Here is a 20,318-nt window from a genome sequence, read left to right on the forward strand (position 1 = left end):
TGGGGTAGTAGAGTCATTTTCACAATGTTGATTCTTCCAATCCAATAACATGGTATATCTCTCCATCTATTTGTATCATCTTTAATTTCTTTCATCAGTGTCTTATAATTTTCTGGAAACAGGTCTTTTGTCTCCTTAGGTAGGTTTATTCCTAGATATTTTCATCTTTTTGTTGCAGTGGTAAATGTGAGTGTTTTCTTGATATCACTTTTACATTTTTCATTAGTGTATAGGTATGCCAGAGATTTCTGTGCATTAATGTTGTATCCTGCTACTTTACCGAATTCATTGATTAGCTCTAGTAGTTTTCTGGTAGCATCTTTAGGATCCTCTACGTATAGTATCATGACATCTGCAAACAGTGACAGCTTTACTTCCTCTTTTGCAGTTTGGATTCCTTTTATTTCCATTTCTTCTCTGACTGCTGTGGCTAAAACTTCCAATACTGTGTTGAATAAGAGTGGTGAGAGTGTCTTCTTCCTGATCTTAGTGGAAATGGTTTCAGTTTTTCACCATTGAGGACGATGTTGGCTGTGGGTTTGTCATATATGGCCTTTATTATGTTAAGGAAAGTTCCCTCTATGCCTGCTTTGTGCAGGGACTTTATCATAAATGGGTGTTGAGTTTTGTCGAAAGGTTTCTCTGCATCTATTGAGATGATCATATGGTTTTTCTCCTTCAATTTGTTATTATTGTGTATCACGTTGATTGATTTGCATATACTGAAGAATCCTTGCACTCCTGGAGTAAACCCCACTTGATCATGGTGCATCATCCTTTTAATGTGCTGTTGGATTCTGTTTGCTAGTATTTTGTTTAAGATATTTGCATCTATGTTCATCAGTGATATTGGCATGTAGTTTTCTTTTTTATGACATCCTTGTCTGGTTTTGGTATCAAGGTGATGCTGGCCTCGTAGAAGGAGTTTGGGAGTGTTCCTACCTCTGCTATATCTTGGAAGAGTTTGAGAAGGATAGGTGTTAGCTCTTCCCTAATGTTTGATAGAATTCGCCTGGAAGGCATCTGGTCCTGGGCTTTTGTGTGTTGGAAGCATTTTAATCACAGTTTCAATTTCAGTGCTTGTGATTGGTCTGTTCATATTTTCTATTTCTTCCTGATTCAGTCTTGGCAGGTTGTGCATTTCTAAGAATTTGTCCATGTCTTCCATATTGTCCATTTTATTGGCATAGAGTTGCTTGTAGTAATCTCTCATGATCTTTTGTGTTTCTGCAGAGTCAGTTGTTACTTCTCCTTTTTCATTTCTAATTCTATTGATTTGATTCTTCTCTCTTTTTTTCTGGATGAATCTGGCTAATGGTTTATCAATATTGTTTATCTTCTCAAAGAACCCAGCTTTTAATTTTATTGATCTTTGCTATCATTTCCTTCATTTCTTTTTCATTTATTTCTAATCTGATTTTTATGATTTCTTTCCTTCTGCTAACTCTGGGTTTTTTTTGTTCTTCTTTCTCTAATTGCTTTAGGTTCAAGGTTAGGTTGTTTATTCTAGATGTTTCTTGTTTCTTAAGGTTGGATTTTATTGCTATAAACTTCCGTCTTAGAACTGCTTTTACTGCATCCTATAGATTTATGGCTGTTAGTATTTGCCTTATATATTGAGGTGCTCCTATGTTGGGTGCATAAATATTTACAATTGTTATATCTTCTTCTTGGATCGATCCCTTGATCATTATGTAGTGTCCTTGTTTGTGTCCTCTAATAGTCTTTATTTTAAAGTCTATGTTGTCTGATATGAGCTTTGCTACTCCAGCTTTCCTTTGGTTTCCATTTGCATGGAATATCTTTTTCCATCCCCTTACTTTCAGTCTGTATGTTTCTCTAGGTCTGAAGTGGGTCTCTTGTAGACAGCATATATAAAGGTCTTGTTTTTGTATCCATTCAGCCAATCTGTGTCTTTTGGTGGGAGTATTTAGTATATTTTCATTTAAGGTAATTATCGATATGTATGTTCCTATTCCCATTTTCTTAATTGTTTAGGGTTTGTTATTGTACGTGTTTTCCTTCTCTTGTGTCTCTTGCCTACGGAAGTTCCTTTATCATTTGTTGCAAAGCTTGTTTAGTGGTGCTGAACTCTCTCAGCTTTTGCTTGTCTGTAAAGGTTTTAATTTCTCTATCAAATCTGAATGAGATCCTTGCTGGGTAGAGTAATCTTGCTTGCAGGTTTTTCTTGTTCATCACTTTAAATATGTCCTGCCAGTACCTACTGCCTTGCAGAGTTTCTGCTGAAAGATTAGCTGTTAACCTTATGGGAATTCCCTTGTGTGTTATTCGTTGTTTTTCCCTTGCTGCTTTTAATATGTTTTCTTTGTATTTAATTTTGGACAGTTTGATTAATATGTGTCTTGGCGTATTTCTCCTTGGATTTATCCTGTATGGGACTCTCTGTGTTTCTTGGACATGATTAACTATTTCCTTTCCCATATTAGGGAAGTTTTCAACTATGTTTAAATATTTTCTCAGTCCCTTTCTTTTTCTCTTCTTCTTCTGGAACCCCTATAATTCGATTATTGGTTCATTTAATACTGTCCCAGAAGTCTGAGACTGTCCTCAATTCTTTTCATTCTTTTTCTTCATTCTGCTCTGCAGTAGTTATTTCCACTATTTTATCTTCCAGGTCACTTACCCATTCTTCTGCCTCTGTTATTCTGCTATTGATCCCATCTAGAGTATTTTTCATTTCATTAATTGTGTTGTTCATCACTGTTTGTTTCATCTTTAGTTCTTCTAGGTCCTTGTTAAATGTTTCTTTCATTTTCTGTATTCTCTTTCCAAGATTTTGGATCATCTTTACTATCATTATTCTGAATTCTTTTTCAGGTAGACTGCCTATTTCCTCTTCATTTTTTAGGTCTGGTGGCTTTTTATCTTGCTCCTTCATCTTCTGTGTGTTTTTCTGTCTTCTCATTTTGCTTATCTTACTGTGTTTGGGGTCTCCTTTTTGCAGGCTGCAGGTTCATAGTTCCCGTTGTTTTTAGTGTCTGTCCCCAGTGGCTAAGGTTGGTTCAGTGGGTTGTGTAGGCTTCCTGGTGGAGGGGATTAGTGCCTGTGTTCTGGTGGATGAGGCTGAATCTTGTCTTTCTGGTGGGCAGATCCACGTCTGGTGGTGTGTTTTGGGGTTTCAGTGCACTTATTATGATTTTAGGCAGCCTCTCTGCTAATGGGTGGGATTGTGTTCCTGTCTTGCTAGTTGTTTGGCATAGGTTGTCCAGCACTGTAGCTTGCTGGTCGTTGAGTGAAACTGGGTGCTGCTCTTGAGTTGGAGGTCTCTGGGAATTTTTCGCAGTTTGATATTATGTGGAGCTGTGAGGTCTCTTGTGGACCAGTGTCCTGACCTTGGCTCTCCCACCGTAGAGGCACAGCACTGACTCCTGGCTGCAGCACCAAGAGCCTTTCATCCACAGGGCTCAGAATAAAAGGGAGAAAAGGTAGAAAGAAAGAAAGAAAGAAAGAAAGAAAGAAAGAAAGAAAGAAAGAAAGAAAGAAAGAAAGAAAGAAAGAAAGAAAGAAAGAAAGAAAGAAGGAAGGAAGGAAGGGAGAAGGGAGGGAGGGAAGGATGGAGGGAAGCAGGGAGGAAGGAAGGAGGGAAGGAAGGAAAGAAAGAAAGATAAAGTAAAATAATAGAAAGTAAGACAAACTAAAATAAAGTTATTAAAATTAAAAATAATTTTTATGAAAAAAATATTTTTTTTCAAAAAAGAAGAAAAAGACAAAAAATGGATGGATAGAACCCTAGGACAAATGGTGGAAGCAAAGCTAATCAGACAAAATCTCACACAGAAGCATACACATACACACTCAGAAAAAGAGGAAAAGGGGAAAAAATATTATATCTTGCTCTCAAAGGCCACCTCCTCAATTTGGGATGATTTGTTGTCTATCCATGCATTCCACAGATGCAGGGTACATTAAGTGGATTGTGGAGCTTTAATCCGCTACTTCTGAGGCTGCTGGGAGAGATTTCCCTTTTTCTTTTTTGTTCTCACAGCTCCTGGGACTCAGCTTTGGATTTGACCCCGCCTTTGTGTGTAGGTCGCTGGAGGGCGTCTGTTCTTCGCTCAGACAGGTCTGGGTTAAAGGAGCAGCTGCTTTGGGGACTCTGGCTCACTCAGGCCGGGGGGAGGGAGGGGTACGGAGTTCAGGGCGAGCCTGCGGTGGCAGAGGCTGGCGTGATGTTGTACCAGCCTGAGGCGCGCCGTGCGTTCTCCCGGGGAAGTTGTCCCTGGATCCTGGGACCCTGGCAGTGGCGGGCTGCACGGGCACCCCGGAAGGGTGGTGTGGATAGTGACCTGTGCTCGCACACAGGCTTTTTGGTGGTGGCAGCAGCAGCCTTAGCATCTCATGCCTGTCCCCGTGGTGCACAATTATAGCCGCAGCTTGCGCCCGTCTCTGGAGCTCCTTTAAGCAGCGCTCTTTATCCCCTCTCCTCGCGCACCAGGAAAATAAGAGGGAAGAATAAGTCTCTTGCCTCTTCGGCAGGTCCAGACTTTTCCCCCGACTCCCTGCCGCCTAGCCGTGGTGCAGTAACCCCCTTCAGGCTGTGTTCACGCTGCCAACCCGAATCCTCTCCCTGTGCTCCGACTAAAGCCCGAGCCTCAGCTCCCAGCCCCGCCCGCCCCGGCGGGTGAGCAGACAAGCCTCTTGGGCTGGTGAATGCCGGTCGGCACCCGTCCTCTGCGCGGGAATCTCTCTGCTTTGCCCTCCGCACCCCTGTTGCTGTGCTCTCCTCTGTGGCTCCAAAGCTTTCCCCCTCCGCCACCCGCAGTCTCCGCCCACGAAGGGGCTTCCTAGTGTGTGGAAACCATTCCTCCTTCACAGCTCCTTCCCACTGGTGCAGGTCTCGTCCCTATCCTCTTGTCTCTGTTTATTCTTATTTCTTTTGCTCTACCCAGGTACGTGGGGACTTTCTTTCCTTTTGGGAGGTCTGAGGTCTTCTGCCAGCATTCAGTAGGAGTTGTTCCACGTGTAGATGTATTTCTGGTGTATCTGTGGGGAGGAAGGTGATCTCCGAGTCTTACTCTTCCGCCATCTTCCCCTCGTCCCCCAGCAATGTAGTCTTTACAAAAGATACTGTGAGGATGATTAAGAGTGCTACAGGCACACCTCACTCCTGGCAAACAACTTTAAAGTTTCTAACTGCTGAATTAAGCACTGAACTATTTCCTTCCCTGAAACAGTCCTAGCCCAGGGCACTCAGTCCTTTCCCACCCAGATGATGAGGCTTTGCTGGAACTGGCAGCACAACTATTTTCCAAGAATGAGGGATGGATTCTCAGTTAACAGTGCTACTGGGATATCATTGCTTTTAGGTCCTCTCAGTGAACAGAAAAAGTTAAAAAAAAAAGTAACCATGAGTACATATTAGTAGGTACACATGAGGATCACATGAGTTAATGTCTGTGAAAGTTTTTACTATTATTGTCATGGACAATTCTGTATACCAAATTTGGTGCTTTCAGACTCCTCGTCTCCCAAATGTCTCCCCCAAAGGATCATTCCACTCAGCCTCCTAAAATAACACTTTGCTCCTCTCTTCACCACAAGTAACCCAGATTTTTGGATTCTCACAGTGGAGAGGCTGACTGAAAAGAATCCACTGTAGCACAGAACAGGCTTTCCTAATGAACAGGAGATTAATCTCTCCCCCTCTCTCCTGTATCCCTCTTCCTAGGATGACTTATGCAGTTCCAGGGCCCAGTGCAGCCTAGGGTTGACATTGGAGGGAAAACCTGTAGGGAAGGGAATGTGAAAGAAAGCCTTGGCATGAGGAATAAGAGAAGCATTGTGAAGTCTGGGATGTGGGGGGATGTAATGTGTTTCTAGCTCTGTGAGGCCCCCATCCCAGCCCTCTTGATTTTAGCTTATTCCTCTTGTCTTCTGCAGACACATGGCCAAGCTCCCTGTTGCAGGAAGTCTGTGGCCACTGTTTCATCAAGATCCCCACTGTGAGTGGGGAGGAGTGGTCATGGAAGCTGACATTCTGCTGTTTGGGGAGTCTATGGAAGATGCTGCCACCTCATAGTCCCATCCCTCCCACCATTCCTCTGAGGGGTTCAGTTCAGTCTCTGCCTTCAACCTCTCAGTGACCCTCAGAGGACCTATAACCAGGCCCTCTCTCAGCCCTTGTACCTGTGGCTTCTACCTTCTTACTGGATTCCACAGAGGCCCATGTTCCAGACCATTTACAGACTCCATAGCACTGGCTTCCATCTTCTCTGGGGACTCTGCAGAGGCATATTTACTTCTGTTGTCTTTTTACCTGAGTATCCTTTGGGGCCCATCTACCTTCACTGAACTCTTAACTCTCTCCTTTCCTCTCATTGTGTTCTCTTTTCTTTTCTTTTTTTTTTTTCTTTTTGGCTGCACTGCACAGGTCTTCTGGGTCTTAATTCCCCGACCAGGGATTGAATCTGGGCCCCTGGCAGTGAAGGCATGGAGTCCTAACCACTGAACTGCCAGGGAATTCCCTGTGTTCTGTTTTCTCAAAGTACCCCCTTGTCACTCCTTTCATCTCCATCACTGGCTTTAGTGAAAATTTGTTTGGAATAGCTGAATTTTCACAAAAGGTTTCTGAGCATTATTTTGTTTAGGACTGAAACCTTCCTTACTATGTATGACGTGATAGGGGGTTTTAGAATTCTGGTTGTTTGGCCTACTATAACACTATTTTTATCCCCAGATCAATTTTGGTTGAGTCTTACCAACCAAAGAATGAAATCGGCTGATTAATTCCATGAAATTGATAGCAAAGGAAGTTGGGTGGCACCCAAAGGAAAGTACATACACACCCAACAGACGGGGTAATTGCATGCTGCCTCGTATTGGACTCACACCGAGGAGTGACTAAGGTGAAAAATAAAATAGTATTAAGGATAAAGACCTTTGAGTTATCATAGTTCATAGATAAGAAGTGTCAATAATTTAAACCTTAACTTGGCAGAGAGGAAAGAGTAAAGAAAAAGAGCAAAAACACATGCAGATTAAAGCATAGCAATTTGTGGCTCTGGTGGTCTTGTCTGGTGGGTTTTGGGGGAGGGTGACCCTTCCTGCAGTTTTCTACTTTGGAATGATTCCTCCGATTCCTCTGTTTGAGGTCCCAGGACAGCCTTCCAGTGTCTGTTGACTTTGGAGGCCTGGAATTACCGCTGTGTTACTTGTTTACAGTACCTGGTAAGGTCCTTTTCATTGAAGTTTGACCACAGTCTTCCTCTGATATCTTACCTAGTAACTTAAAAAAAGAAGAAATTTGTGTTATTCAAGAGAAGGACAGAAAGTTAACAGGATATTTTGGTAATTCAAACGAAAACTCTTGGGACTTCCCTGGTGGTCCAGTGGTAAAGAATCCGCCTTAAAATGCAGGGGACGTGGGTTCGATCCCTGGGCAGAGAACTAAGATCCCAAATGCCACGGGGCAACTAAGCCCGCGTGCTACAGCTACTGAGCTTGCGCACCTCAACTAGAGAGACTGCATGCCGCAAACTACAGAGCCCACATGCTCTGGAGCCCACGCACCACAAGTAGAGAAGAGAAAACGCACACGCCACAACTAGAGAGAAGCCCGTGTGCCACAACAAAAGATCTGGCATGCTGCAACTAAAAGATCCCGCGTGCCTCAACGAAGATCCCGAGGGCAGCAACTAAGACCTGATGCAGCCAAAAATAAATTAAATAAATAATAATAAAAAAAAGAAAACTCTTATCTAGGCACAAAATAACTTGGTCATTTTATGGAAAGAAAACCCTAATATTACTCTTTTTGTGCATATTACAATTTGCAGTAAAAGATTTATAAGCCTTTTTCTATGAATAAATCTATTAATATGGAATATATCTTTGAATTTTCCTTTTTGTCATTTATAGAATTAAATTAATATGCCTTTGTATGTATATGTAGACATACATAAATACATAATGCATATATAATGAAATTTTAGTTTTTATGATATACTTTATCTCTGCATATTAAAACAAGTGTATATATTACACTGAATTATCATTTAATAAACGAATAATTCCTTAACAAACTATATTCATTATCTTACATACATATTCACATTTTCTGTAATTATTATATAAGTATAGTCTTTATAATTTTTATTGATTACCACATTTAGCCAAGGTAACCAATTTTTGTTTTCTCCAGACGCAGGGAAAACTAAAAGGCAAGAAACCAAGAACTGCTTAACTAAATTTTTATGGGTACACGTTTTAGATTACCTTTTACATTTTCAGGAAACAGAATAAACACATCAGCCAAAGGTGCTTACATACTCTATTAATTTATGGCCCTTATATACTGTATATGAATATGGGTAAATTAAAACTATATGTATGTGTGTGTGTGTATATATATATGTATATATATACACACACACAAACACACACACACACACACACACATATATATATATATATATATATATATTTTTAGCTTAGAAACTGTTCAGGTATCGACATATTATATAGCAAGTAATTCAACATTTTCTAGTCTTAACATTTTAACTAAGTATTTAGAAATTACAATTTTAGCTAAAACATTAAGTCCTCATGATTTGTAGTATTTAAGAATTTTATAAAATCAAAACCCTTTAAAAGACATCTATCCAGGAATTCCCTGGTGGTGCAGTGTTAAGAACTTGCCTGCCAATGCAGGGGACATGGGTTCGAGTCCTGGTGTGGGAAGATCCCACATGCCGTGGAGCAACTAGGCCAAAAATTAATTAATTAATTTAAAAAAGATTAATTGCTCAGAAAAAAACTGTCACTGTTTTGCATACTAAATAGTAAAAATATCTAAGAGACAAGAAAAATGCCAATAAACTGTTTATTTTGCATTATAAAATGTAGACAAATGTATTTAAAGAATAGCCTTCATTACTATAGCTATGAGAGATCTTACTTTCAATATAAGAGCTTTTTACATTTTAACATTTTTTAAATTTTGTCTCATGAATACAAGTTTATAAGGTATATATTTTAAAGTATCCTGTAATATTTCTGTTAAATTTGGACAAATTGGAATGAGTTAATCATATTGATGAAAGACAACCCTATGTCTATACTGCCCTGGTTTTACTATATAAAATTAATGCTAAGACAATATTCTAGTGCACATGACTAGTATTAAAACTTCAAGACTTAAAATTTCTAAATTTTGTATATTGATTTTATGGGGCAAGAAAAGGATCATTGTTGAAACAAATATTTTAAGATTACAAAATATAAAATTGTTTTTAAGTGAAATCATAGGATAGATGTCTTTTTGTAATTTTATTTATTTTTTGGCTGCGTTCAGTCTTGATTGCTGCGTGTGGGCTTTCTCTAGTTGCGGCATGAGGGGGCTCCTCTTCGTTGTGGTGAGCAGGCTTCTCATTGTGGTGGCTTCTCTTGTTGCAGAGCACGGGCTTTAGGCATGTGGGCTTCAGTAGTTGTGTCACACAAGCTCAGTAGTTGTGGCTCGAGGGCTTTAGAGTGCAGGCTCAGTAACTGTGGCACACGGGCTCAGTAGCTGTGGCTCGAGTCTTCTAGAGCACAGGCTCAGTTGTGGTGCATGGGCTTAGTTGCTCTGTGGCATGTGGGTGGGATCTTCCTGGACCAGGGCTCGAACCCACGTTCCCTGCATTGGCAGGTGAATTCTTAACCATTGCGCCACCAGGGAAGTCCTCTGAGTAATTAATCTTTAAAAAATGTCCCAAGTGAGGGGAAAAGAGAAGGATAGAACAATAACAAAACAAAACAAAACAAAAAGTGAGAGAGAGGTAGCTTTAGACAAATATGAAATTATCACTGTAAGAGATTGTCTTTTTTCTGTAAGGAGAAGGGAGAAAGTTTAGATGCAGGAAAACCTTTTTCACATATACAGAGACACAAAAGAGAAAGTCATTACAGCTGCTTTAAACAGTAACTCAAGTCCCTGACAATATTATGAAGCCATACAATTAAAAGCCAGTCCTTATTAATTCCTAAAGAATGGGAATAGAGGGAAATCTCCTACATTAATCACAGTGTTCTCTCTTTTTTAGGCAGACCAGTTATACAATCTCCTCTTGAGAGTTTCTTTTCCCTTTATGCCTCAGGCATTTCTCGAATGAACATCCTTGTTCATGTCAAAGCTCCCCAAGTGGCCACTATAATTTTAATTTATCCTCAGTGAAGTTATGCCAGGAGGTAGCACAAGCTTGTTAGCAGACAAGCCCATGAGAGATTGCTTGACTGTTGATCAAAGGTAAAACATCACTTGTGTTGTGAGTCCTCAACCCCAAGGTTAAGCTGCCTCTACTTACTGACCTGAGAAATCAGCAGCCACCTGGCTCTCAGAAAGTGTGGCGAGCTCTTTGCCAAAGCCAAGTTCTCATACCCAGAAAACACTGGGGAAAGTTCTCATAGACAAATAGAAGACAATAGATAAACAGAAGGCAGGACAGGGTGTTAAAAGCCAAATTTCACCAGGGAAGACGAGTCTGATAGGAAACCAAAAATTCCAGGAGACAAATAAACTGATATTGAAGGACCAAAGAAGACAACCAGAATCTAAATTCAATGTAAAACCATGCAATCAAAGACAAACAAATCTTGAACGTCTTGAGACTCAAGGAATCTCAGATATGCACATTATTACTATCTTGGAGGCCAATCCTTCGTAGGGGGGGGATTTGACCGACTATCAAGAGAATCTCCAAATGTGCTAATCAGGACACCCAGAGCAAATCTGTAGTCTGACAAAGTCAGGGTTATTGGCTCATTTCAACGAAGGAGGTCACACATTGGAGGAACCATGGGGTGTGTCACCAAGAAAGAGAAAAGTTATGATATGATTTTGGAGAAGGGTGGCATTAGGTGAAATTTATATGAAATAGAATTTTGATATGTTAAAGTAAAGCAGGGCTGTGCATAAAGGGCCAACATCTTGTCTGGATGGCAAAGCGGACACTAGGTTTCCTTTCCTTAGAAACTACAAATTAAGATAGATGTGAAATGTTAATATCCCAAACCCCCTTATCTGAATCTGCACCAGGGTTGAAAATTAAGGCAGGTGCTCTGTGTCAGTGTGAATTAGATCCTTCAGGCAAGAGTGGGATGTTTTGTTCTTACTTCAAAAGCAAAGTTTCTGATAAACTGTAATTTTAGAAAACAGGATTTCTCAGTAACGAAGTAATAGTTATGCTACTGAGTGTCATTCGGACACTTTATAGCTGTAGTGTTTCCTTGGGAAAACTATAATTTTCTGCTAACTTTGCACCTGGCTTTATCTGTGATCTGTGTCTGTTTTCCCATTTTGATGAATGGCGTGGCAGATTTTCATTTTTTCAGGTCAAATTAACTTTCACTTTTTCTCTTGTTTTAGTGGCTTGTTGAACTTGCCGGAAAGAAGCTGTGGTGGCATGGGACCTTTTCTGGAAGTCATTAATCTCTTTCCTTTTTTCCTTTTCCCACTTCCTAGCATGGGCTATATAATTTTAGGGCCCCAGTGCAGCCTGGCATTTCCCCTGAAGGAGGAACCCGCAGAAACCAGAATGAGAAAGCAAGCCTTGGGGTGAGGTATAAAGGAGTATAATGAAGTCTCAGATGTGGGGCATGGGAAGGGGCAGCATGCTTCAGGTGCCCTTACTCTTGCCAGACCCTCTTGTTTCTACTCTGTTCCTGGCAGCAGCTTGCAGCCTCTTGCGGTTTTGGTAACTGCTGGGTCAAGATCTGTGCAGGGAGGGTTGGGAAAGCATCACTGTGGTGGCTGACCTTCTGCTTTGGGGAATCCTGTGAAAGATGCTGCTTCCTCTGTGTCCCCTTCTGTTCTGTTGAGCCTTCTTTAACTCTGGCCTCCACCCTTTCACCAGACCTTCCAGCAGATCAATTATCAGTCCCTCTGTCTGAGCCCTTTCACTTCTGGCCTATTTATCAGCCTTTCCTTCCAGGACCCTACAGAGTCTCATCTTCCCCTGCTGCTCCCAATTTTGTATCTGACTCTGCTCCTGCATAATCTGTTTTCTTCTCGTGCCTTGCTCTGTTTTCTTCTCTGCCCTGTTCTTCATAATTGGTCCCCCTCCCTCATCACTCCTTTCATCTCTATACTGGCCTCTCTGCCACCAGAGGCTCTGTCATTGGCTCCCACATTCTCGCTCATCTTTTTTCCCACTCCCATGATGGCCTTCTCCCCTCTCCCTGGGAGTCCTCCTTGCCTTGATCTCTCCTAACATTTCATTTATCCTTATTTCGCCCCATTACCAGCTTTCTCATCTTTTCCACGAAGGTCCTCTCTGCCTCCACTCTGCCCCCCAGGTCCCCTTATTCAATCTCAACACTGCAGATCCCTTTCTGCCTCCGGAGCTACAATCTTAAGGGACCATCTTCTGCCCCCATCATCTACCCTTCCTCCTTTCCCCTAGAACACACTCAGATACTAGACTCTCTTCCCCAACCAGATCCCTCCTCTTGCATGATCCTACCCTTGTTGTCAGGAACTCAACCTCTTATCACTCACAACATCCCATTCACTCCATGAATCCCACTGATTCATTTGCCTGTCACCCCATCATCACCAACAGTCTCTACCCCACCACTGCCAGACTCTCCTTTAATACTGACTCAATTTGGCTTGATTTAAATCCTACTGAACACTGTTCCAGAGACCTCATCTTCAGAAAACCCCCTTTGACTGACTTCTATTGCAAAAAACGTAGGCGTTGACTGCTCAAAAACCTTGTCCATTTCAACTTCCTCCTGGGGGCAGCTGTCTGTTAAGGACTTGCTTTTCCCTACCTTCTCATACTGTGATTTCCAGCAGGAGGAGCTTTCTCCTTTCATCCAGCGAGTTCTGTCTCTGGGGAGACCCTGCAATCAGGCATGTGGAAGCAAGTAGACACTCTTTCCTTAGCTCTGCTGTCCAGAAGCTCCTGAAGATATGTCACAAAGAGTGTGGATTTCCAGATTTGGGAGGACAAAGAAGAAGGGATCATTCTAAAACAACGGAGGGCATACTACCAACTCAGTTCTTCTGCACCTTCTTTAGCATCACTTGCTGTTGAGCACTACTCCACAGCCCTCCAACCCTTCTAGAGATGTGAAGGCCAACCATGGTAACTGCATAGCCCATAGGAGTCTCCGAATTCCAAAATCTTGGGAGACTCTGCAGCATAAATGTAGCTAGCTCTTCAGAGGTCCCCCTCTTCGCACAGTGAGTCCCTGCTGGCTACCCTTATGTTCTTTGATAGCAGTCCCACACTAGTCTCCCTTTCTCTTATTCAATCTCTAGCGTCCCCCTCCCCCAGTCCAAATACACTTAACCAATCCCCCATTGCTTCCTCAGCCCCAGACCCTGCCCCCACCTTAAAGCCTAGCCCCAGTCCTTCGGGAAAAATTCTAGAGGGAAGGAGCTCACCAGAGGACAGTATCTTCTCTAAGTTGAGTTTCCACTTTAGGAATATGATGATGGAGGTGAATTTAGGTATTCTTTCAAAGATTAAACAGTCCAGGGAGATAGTCAAGGCCAAGGAATTCCCCAGCTCTGAAGCAGCCTAGGTCAGCAGAAGCCCTGTGTTCCTAAGCTTCAGGCCCAAGGAAAAGCCAGAAAAAGAATTTAGCCCCAAAGGATGAGAGGACCTTAAGGAGATCCAAAGTTTAAATACATCAAGGAGGGGAGGTAGGATTAAGGATCTTCGAAGCCAGTCACCCCTTCCAGATTCAGCTGACACTCTAGTGAACAAGACCCCTCCCTAGTTTTTGCCCCAGATGTAAAATAGACTTCGACAAATAGTCACCTGGAGAAAAAGGATGAGTTGCTTGTTCAGTGGCTTTGTCCCAGGACACGAGGCTAAGGGCAAGGAGGTCACTTACAAGAAACTACATCAACTGTGCACGGTCCACATCCAGCTGAAACCAGAGGAGTCTTTGGCTGAAGTATCCTAGTCATTGTTTCAAGCATTTGGGACACATGAGCAAGAAAAAACAAAGCTCCCTCCCCTTGTGGAGCTTACAGTGTTGGTCCTTGAGTCAGCTCCTTCTCATCATACTCAAAATGATATCAAACCTCCTTCACTTTCCTCAAGCTCCTGCCCCTCCCTCCCCCTCAACAGATTTGCTGTTTGGCCCACTTTTGAAGGAACCATAAGCCTTCAGATGGGAACTTTTCATCATCAGATCTTCAAAAACGGTTGCATAGCACCCTCCTTTCCCTCTTCCTTACTGCTATGTAAAGCGGGGGTCTTTCTGGGAGGCCTTCCTTGACCCTCCCAAGACACGAATGGTGACCTCACTTTCACCATCACAGCTCTATTTGTAATTTTGGGCTACTCTCTAGGTCCCCAAAGTACCAGGACCTTCTCTATCACCCTCACTAGTGGCCTGGTGTATCGCATCTAGTTAACGGTAAGTCAATAACCCTTTAGACGAACTAACTAGCGAGCCTTGCACAGAACCTCCGCAGGGAGAGCCCCACCCAGCGTGCTTTGCGGGCCCGGCCGAGGCCTGGAGGGGGACTACATCCGGCGGGACTACCCCTGGGGGTGGGGCCATATCTGGGGCGGGGCCACATCTGGGACAGGGGCCAAGACCTGGGCGCATGGCCGGCTTTTAGAGGCGGCAACAGTTTCTCCTCGGAATCCTGAATCCAGAAGTCACAGCTCAGGATTCCCCTCACGGATGAGGTTGTGACGGGGCTTACTGGCTGACTGAGGGGCCCTTCCACCACTTCTGCCTGCGGCGTTCCACTCGCTATCGCTTCACCTCAGCCCACTGGGGCCACACCATCCAGGCTGCGGCCTCCCAAGACCCTGAAAGGCCCCGGAGGCCCTGAGCACGGGACCTGCCCTCTCTGCCTGAACTTAAAGAGAACATCTTCGTCACCATCACTGTAACGCCGACTGCTGTCTGGTGGGCTCTGGGCAAGTCCTTGGGCTCCCAGCCCAGATGTCACCCTGCCACAGGCCAGGAACAGGACGGTACACCGACCTAGTGAGGTGGCCGAGAGGAGTGGAAGGAACCGTGAGCCTTTGTTCAGCACCAGGGCCCAAGGCTGGCCCAGAGGCTCTGCTGCGGTTGCCACCTGGGCTGGCAAGGTCGCAGCTGGCACGCTCCCGGCAGGACCAGTATCCACACCGTGCAGGGTGCTTGCCTCCCACTGGGAGTTGTTTTCTGAGGAGCTGCCGGGAAGGCCCTGCCAGCCAGGCCAGGAGGCAGGGCTGGTGAGGCCCCGAGGGAAAGGCCCGTGACAGAAAAGGGCAGTGTGACTGCGGAGATGAGACCACGCCGGAGGGGCACACGCAGGACCCTGTACAGACGGATGCAGGGATCTCACCTCCCTGGGCTGGGCTGAGGCCTCCAGGTGACGTGGTGGGGCCGAGGGCACAGAGGCTCCCAGCTGCCTTCACAACAGGTACTGACACAGCCATTGCGGGCCCTCAGCGCCAGGTCCTGTGTTACACAAGAACTCTGGCGTGGCGTGGGGGTGGTCACTAGAGATGGAAGGAAATATCATGGTTCTTCTTTCTGGGGGGACAGGTTGTCTTACTCGTGCATAAGTGTTTTATAGCGAATTTGCAAGATACAGAATAGTAGATGGCAGTACCCCATGGACCCCTAAACTCAAAACATCTAATACTAATATTTTGATGTATTTTTGTAACATCTTTACTGGAGTATGATTGCTTTACAATGGAGTTTTAGTTTCTGCTTTACAACAAAGTGAATCAGTTATACATATACATACGTACCCATATCTCTTTCCTCTTGCGTCTCCCTCCCTCCCACCCTCCCTATCCCACCCCTCTAGGTGGTCACAAACCACCGAGCTGATCTGCCTGTGCTATGCGGCTGCCGTCACCACCAGCTATCTAAGTTTTGTAGTGTATATATGTCCATGCCACTCTCTCACTTTGTCCCAGCTTACCCTTGCTCCTCTCTGTATCCTCAAGTCCATTCTCTAGTTGGTCTGCGTCTTTATTCCCGTCTTGCCCCTAGGTTCTTCATGACCATTTTTTTGTTTGTTTTTAGATTCGATATATATGTGTTAGCATGCGGTATTGGTTTTTCTCTTTCTGACGTACTTCACTCTGTATGACAGACTCTAGGTCCATCCACCTCACTACAAATAACTCAATTTCGTTTCTTTTTATGGCTGAGTAATATTCCATTGTATATATGAGCCATATCTTCTTTATCCATTCATCTGTTGATGGACACTTAGGTTGCTTCCATGTATTGGCTATTGTAAATAGAGCTGCAGTGAACATTGTGGAACATGACTCTTTTTGAATTATGGTTTTCTCAGGGTATATGCCCAGTAGTGGGATGGCTGGGTCGTATGGTAGTTCTATTTTTAGTGTTTAAGGAACCTCCATACTGTTCTCCATAGTGGCTGTATCAATTTACATTCCCACCAAGCATGCAAGATTGTTCCCTTTTCTCCAAACTGTCTCCAGCATTTATTGTTTGTAGATTTTGTTGATGATGGCCATTCTGACCGGTGTGAGATGATATCTCATTGTAGTTTTTTTTTTTTTTTTTTTTTTTTTTTTTGCGGTACGCGGGCCTCTCACTGTTGTGTCCTCTCCCGTTGCGGAGCACAGGCTCTGGACGCGCATTCTCAGCAGCCATGGCTCACGGGCCCAGCCGCTCCGCGGCATGTGGGATCCTCCCGGACCGGGGCACGAACCCGTGTCCCCTGCATCCACAGGCGGACTCTCAACCACTGCGCCACCAGGGAAGCCCCTCATTGTAGTTTTGATTTGCATTTCTCTAGTGATCAGTGATGTTGAGCATTCTTTCATGTGTTTGTTGGTGATCTGTATATCTTCCTCGGAGAAATGTCTATTTATGTCTTCTGCCCATTTTTGGATTGGATTGTTTGTTTTTTGATATTGAGCTGCATGAGCTGCTTGTAAATTTTGCAGATTAATCCTTTGTCAGTTGCTTCACTTGCAAATATTTTCTCCCATTCAGAGGGTTGTCTTTTCGTCTTGTTTATGGTTTCCTTTGCTGTGCAAAAGATTTGAAGTTCCATGAGGTCCCATTTGTTAATTTTTCTTTTTTTCCACTTCTCTAGGAGGTGGGTCAAAAAGGATCTTGCTGTGATTTATGTCATAGAGATTTCTGCCTATCTTTTACTCTAAGCGTTTGATAGTGTCTCACCTTACATTTAGTTCTTTCAGCGATTTTGAGTTTATTTTTTGTAATGGTGTTAGGGAGTGTTCTAATTTCATGCTTTTACATGTAGCTATCCAGTTTTTCCAGCACCACTTATTGAAGAGGCTGTCTCTTCTCCACTGTATATTCTTGCCTCCTTTATCAAAGATAAAGTGACCATATGTGTGTGAGTTTATCTCTGGGCTTTCTATCCTGTTCCATTGATCGACATTTCTGTTTTGTGCTAGAACCATACTGTCTTGATTACTGTAGCTTTGTAGTATAGTCTGAAGTCTGGGGCCTGATTTCTCCAGCTCCATTTTCTTTCTCAGGATTGCTTTGGCTTATCGGGGTCTTTTGTGTTTCCATACAAATTGCAAAATTTTTTGTTCTAGTTCTGTGAAAAATGCCAGTGGTAGTTTGATAGGGATTGCAATGAATCTGTAGATTGCTTTGGGTAATGTAGACATTTTCACAATGTTGATTCTTCAATCCAGGAGCAGGGTATATCTCTCCATCTCTTTGTATCATCTTCAATTTCTTTCATCAGTGTCTTATAACTCTCTGCATACAGGTATTTTGTCTCCTTAAGTAGGTTCATTCCTATATATTTTATTCTTTTGTTGCAATGGTAAATGGGAGTGTTTTCTTAATTTCACATTCAGATTTTTCATCATTAGTGTATAGGAATGCAAGAGATTTCTGTGCATTAATTTTGTATCCTGCTACTTTACCAAATTCATTGATTAGCTCTAGTAGTTTTCTGGTAGCATCTTTAGGATTCTCCATGTATAGTATCATGTCATCTGCAAACAGTGACAGCTTTACTTCTCCTTTTCCGATTTGGATTCCTTTTATTTCCTTTTCTTCTCTGATTGCTGTGGCTAAAACTTCCAAAACTATGTTGAATAAGAGTGGTGAGAGTGGGCAACCTTGTCTTGTTCCTGATCTTAGAGGAAATGGTTTCAGTTTTCACCATTGAGGACGATGTTGGCTGTGGGTTTGTCGTATATGGCCTTTATTTTGTTAAGGAAGGTTCTCTCTATGCCTACTTTCTGGAGGGTTTCTATCATAAATGGGTGTTGAATTTTGTCGAAAGCTTTCTCTGCATCTATTGAGATGATCATATGGTTTTTCTCTTTCAATTTGTTAATATGGAGTATCACATTGATTGATTTGCCTATATTGAAGAATCCTTGAATTCCTTGGATAAAACCTGCTTGATCATGGTGTATGATCCTTTTAATGTGCTGTTGGATTCTGTTTACCAGCATTTTGTTGAGGATTTTTACATCTATGTTCATCAGTGATATTGTCCTGTAGTTTTCTTTCTTTGTGACATCTTTGTCTGGTTTTGGTATCAGGGTGATGGTGGCCTCATAGAATGGGTTTGTGAGTGTTCCTCCCTCTGCTATATTTTGGAAGAGTTTGAGAAAGATAGGTGTTAGCTCTTCTCTAAATGTTGGGTAGAATTCGCCTGTGAAGCCATCTGGTCCTGGGCTTTTGTGTGTTGGAAGATTTTCAATCACTGTTTCAATCTCAGTGCTTTTGATTGGTCTGTTAATATTTTCTGTTCCTTCCTGGTTCAGTCTTGGAAGGTTGTGCATTTCTAAGAGTTTGTCCATTTTTTCCAGGTTGTCCATTTTATTGGCATAGAGTTGCTTGTAGTAATCTCTCATGATCCTTTGTATTTCTGCAGTGTCAGTTGTTACTTCTCCTTTTTCATTTCTAATTCTATTGATTTGAGCCTTGCCCCTTTTGTTCTCGTTGAGTCTGGCTAACCGTTCATCAATTTTATTTATCTTCTCAAAGAACCAGCTTTTAGTTTTATTGGTCTTTGCTATCATTTCCTTCATTTCTTTTTCATTTATTTCTGTTCTGATCTCTATGATTTCTTTCCTTCTGCTGACTTTGGGGTTTTTTTGTTCTTCTTTCTCTAATTGCTTTATCTGTAAGCTTAGGTTGTTTATTTGAGATGTTTCTTGTTCTTAAGGTAGGATTTTATTGCTATAAAGTTCCCTCTTAGAACTGCTTTTGCTGAATCCCATGGGTTTTGGGTCATCGTGTTTTCATTGTCATTTTTTTCTAGGTATATTTATTTCCTCTTTGATTTCTTCAATGATTTCTTGGTAATTACGTAGGGTATTGTTAGCCTCCATGTATTTGTAATTTTTACAGATTTTTTTCTAGTAATTGATATCTTGTCTCATTGTGGTTGGAAAAGGTACCTGATATGATTTCAATTTTCGTAATGATGTATTTTTTCCCAGCTTTGCTGTGCATGTTTTCAGTGTTTAAATAATATAAATACATAAAATATTGTTTAGCCTCCATGTATTTGTATTTTTTAGATTTTTTCCAGTAATTGATATCTTGTCTCATTGTGGTTGGAAAAGATACCTGATATGATTTCAATTTTCGTAATGATGTATTTTTTCCCAGCTTTGCTGTGCATGTTTTCAGTGTTTTAAATAATATAAATACATAATATATATATATGTGTATATATATATATATACAAATATATACATATATATATATATTTTTTTTTTTTGGCGGTACGCTGGCCTCTCACTGTTGTGGCCCTCTCCCGTTGTGGAGCCCAGGCTCCGGATGCACAGGCTCAGCGGCCATGGCTCACGCGCCCAGCCACTCCACGGCATGTGGGATCTTCCTGGACCGGGTCAGGAATCCATGTCCCCTGCATCGGCAGGCAGACTCTCAACCCACTGCACCACCAGGAAAACCCCGTAATAGTTTTTAAAAGGTAGAAAACACGTATGCAATGTCTGAATTATTGTATGCTCTTCTTAAATATCATTTTTTAGTGTCTTCCTTTTTAACCATTCTGTTTTTCTATGATATGTAGGTTTGTTGCAACTTTTTGATATTGTAAGACGTTACTTAACATGTTTGTGCATGATTGCACTTGCTTAGAACTGCCTTATTCCCAATCATAAAGCTTTTCTTGAACTTTATTTTCTCATCATGGTTCTACCCTTGATTCACATCTCTTCTCTTTCCTGTAAGTCTCTTAGGCAAGAGACTTACACCCATGCAGTAAGTTATTTCACTGCTGACTTCTCCCGTTTGCGTCACATTTATAAATCCGGATGCTTGGTAAACATTCCCAACCTTGATTTCCATAAATGTAGACCATGATCTTCCTCTGCCATCAACCACCATTG

General features: G+C 42.3%; 1 long non-coding RNA gene across 1 annotated transcript; it reads left to right on the top strand.

Moving 5' to 3' along the window:
• Window positions 1–4,095: 4,095 nt before the first annotated feature.
• Window positions 4,096–15,803, top strand: LOC117310124 (uncharacterized). The gene is made up of 3 exons (XR_004524375.2): window positions 4,096–6,866; window positions 11,459–13,088; window positions 14,309–15,803. It is a non-coding gene; the product is annotated as an uncharacterized lncRNA (long non-coding RNA).
• Window positions 15,804–20,318: the final 4,515 nt, after the last annotated feature.

The sequence above is a fragment of the Tursiops truncatus genome, chromosome X (genome assembly GCF_011762595.2).
Source record: "Tursiops truncatus isolate mTurTru1 chromosome X, mTurTru1.mat.Y, whole genome shotgun sequence".
In the NCBI taxonomy this organism is placed as follows: Eukaryota; Metazoa; Chordata; class Mammalia; order Artiodactyla; family Delphinidae; genus Tursiops; species Tursiops truncatus.